This window comes from Pinus tabuliformis, chromosome 9 (assembly GCF_031772625.1).
Source record: "Pinus tabuliformis cultivar Carrire ecotype Pingquan chromosome 9, CPIR1, whole genome shotgun sequence".
Lineage (NCBI taxonomy): Eukaryota > Viridiplantae > Streptophyta > Pinopsida > Pinales > Pinaceae > Pinus > Pinus tabuliformis.
The window spans coordinates 1,655,242,181-1,655,245,545 of record NC_142307.1 but is presented as its reverse complement, the minus strand read 5'-3'; positions in this window follow the sequence as shown (position 1 = coordinate 1,655,245,545).

The window sequence follows — 3,365 nt, the reverse complement described above, 5'->3', positions numbered from 1 at the left end:
ATCTTCTGTTTCTTCATAATCGAAGAATTTCTCCATGCTATTAATCCAGTCGATCAATTCTTCTAGATTCAGTCCTCCTTGGTATATTGGTACCTCGATATTTGGCCTAGCCGTGGATTTCAATACTGACTGAAAGAACCTCATCTCAAGAGTAACCTACACAACTTCCTCCTCTGTAGCTTCATCGTCGGGTTCATTGACCTCTCCATCGTCTATGTTTCTATCTGAAGCTAACGCATCCAATCTAGTTCGCAGCTCTTCTACTATTTCCATTAATTCAGCATTTGTAATAGGCGGTCCTCTTCCACCACGTCCTCGTCCTCTTCCAACTCTAAAAGCCATCCTTCTCTTGCTCCTGAGATTCAATGCAATGTCAGTTGATGGCTCTGATACCACTAATGATGGCGTGGGTGCAGGCGTTAAAGACAATCTTCCCAATCTGGCGGCAAGTTCTTCAATATCGGCTTCAACTTCCCTTTCTACTCCTTGAGACATATCAGTCATTAAACTGATATCTTCATTATTTCCTCCGAACACCATAACCTTGCAATTTGGCAAAAACAGTGGCTTTATTCCTATCAGAGCAGTAATTATAAAGAATTACTTTATAACACAATCGGAGGCTTTAAGGAGGGATTATACACCCAACACTATCGGCGGCCTTATTATGGGAGAACTTATGTAATATACCATCAGAACTTTATTATTGTTCCTTTCACTTTTTCCCCGACGCGATATCGCATCGGCGATCGCTATCGGCGAACTCTATAGTGCAAGGCCTCCGAAAAGCCACGGACCCAACGAACCCTTTTATACTCCCCTCTATATTGAATTCGGGTCCAATTTATATCAGCAGTCCCCATTTTCAGCTGTTCACTAATGTAATGGGCCTTGCAGACCCAATATGCATTAAACTCCAGTCTATTGTATTTCGGCTCCGGATTTCGGAGCTCGCCCACTTGGTCGTGTTACGGTTCCTTTCGGACCCGAAATCGTTATAGGCTGCACTTTATATGTCAGTTCGGTTCCGAAATATCAGTGCTTTCACAATGTTAAGGCCCTCTCTCCCTTCCGACGTGATATTTGGTTCAGACCCGATAAGGGTTAAAACCAATATAAATAATATTTCACGTGCGCTACAGTGTCCCACCTAAGGGAAATTGCATGAGTCCTCATTGTAAACAAGATTATACACGGGACTTTAAAGGATGAAATTAAAGAGCCTGTGGTGCAGCGATGAAAGGGAAACGCCCATAAGGATTAATCAAACATCATGCAACAACTATAAATCTATCGATCCCCCTACGACACACAGTAATTAAACACATAAACGCATACACAGTTCAATTAACAGAAGGCTTATTAAATCAGACAGGTCAAGAGAAAAGTTTCAATAATAATGCTTAGCACTCACTCCTCTCTTCTCTGCTGAGAGTCTCGCTTGCCTCTTTATTTATAATTAAAGGATAGGCCCTCTCGATCCTTATCCGTTACAAAAGCATGCTTTTCATGAATGATTTAAAGTGTAAAAGCTTTACTACAGCTTATCCATCTGAAATAATATTAGAATGTTTTATTTCTAGATTTTATTCTATCTTTGACTAAAAAAACATGGAAATTGTAGGCCAAAGGACCCCACTCCCTTGCCTATAGAATTTTTTGGATTTTTGGAATAAGTTGGAAGACTTTTTCCCTCTGAGTCACATGCTCCCGCATCAGTAAATGTGGTTATGCTAAGATTATAAACACTAAACCTAATATAATAAACCATAATGAATACTAAACCAAATAGTATAAAGAATAATATTAAATCCTAATTTATTTAATGTCAGATGGCGACATTGATAAATTGCAATTTAATGTATCATGCAATTAATGTTATAAACCCATGGGATTAATATTAAAAATCTAATATATTCATAAACCAAGCGTAGTATTAATATTCTAAGCCGAGGTTATTAATACTAAATAATTGGATTGATATTATAACCCTAGTATTAGTATTAAACCTGAAGAATATAAACCCTAATATAAATATTACAAACCCTAGGATTAATACATCAAACCTAAGATTAATATTATAAACCATAAGATTATAAACCCTAATATATTATTATAAATATTACTTATTAATATAAGAACAATCGATTAATAAGCTCAAAGGATCAATATTCTAAACCCAAAGGAATAATATTAAACCTTATGATTTATATTATAAACCCAGGGGACTATAAACCCTAGGATTAATAGTCTTAACCCAAGAGATTAAAAGCCCTATGATTAATATTATAAGACCTATGATTATAAAACTTAATATTATAAATCATAAACCCAATATTATAAAACAACATATTAGACCCTAATTTATCCATTGTCATAATGAGGTGTTAAATACATTGCAATGTAATGTATCACTGTGGCAATGATTGTCACATTGTTTGTCGTATTTCGACGATGCTTCTCACACTTTGACATTGGATATATTTACATAGCATTCTATGGTTCCAACATTAAACCCTAATATTAAATCAAATATTAGAAACCCTAACATTATACATTATAAAAGCTAATACTAATATTATAATCCCTAGGATTATTTTTATAAACCTTATAATAAATATTATAAACCGTAGGATTATAAAACTCAATATTAAACCTTAATATTATAAACCCAATATCAAGCACAATATTATAAACTCTAATATTATGAAACCAAATATTAAACCTTAAAATTAAGCCCAATATTATAAACCCGATTATTAATAACCAAGATTTTGATATTAAACGTAATATTATCAATCCAGTATTAAACAAAATATTATAAACCTCCATATTAGAGAAAATATTATAAACTCCAGTATTTAACCCTAATTTTGTAATCTTGCATTGCGACGTTGAATAGTTAGTATAAAGTATGATATATATGTGGTATATCAATCACATTGGTATGAAGCGATCACATCCGAGGCATTCAAATTTAATTTATTGAAAAGGAATAAATATTATGTTTGTATTCAACTTTGTATTAATTAAATACTAAAACTTAATAACACAAATTAAACAACAAAAAAATATTATTATTAACTTTATTACCCATGTAAATTTATAAATGGAAATACTAAGAGTTTGAATAAAATTGAATATGATTGGGTATATATGTATTGCAAACAACGTTTAACATGTGTTTATGAAATAGGCGGTTACTAATAGATTGACTTTTGTATATCAATTGTTATTTCTAAACAAAAGCATAAGATACATTAAAAAGCATAAGATACATTAAAAGTAAAAAAAAAATATTAATATTATTAATATTATTAATAAGATGTTATTAATAATAAGAATGTTATTATGTTAGTAACATT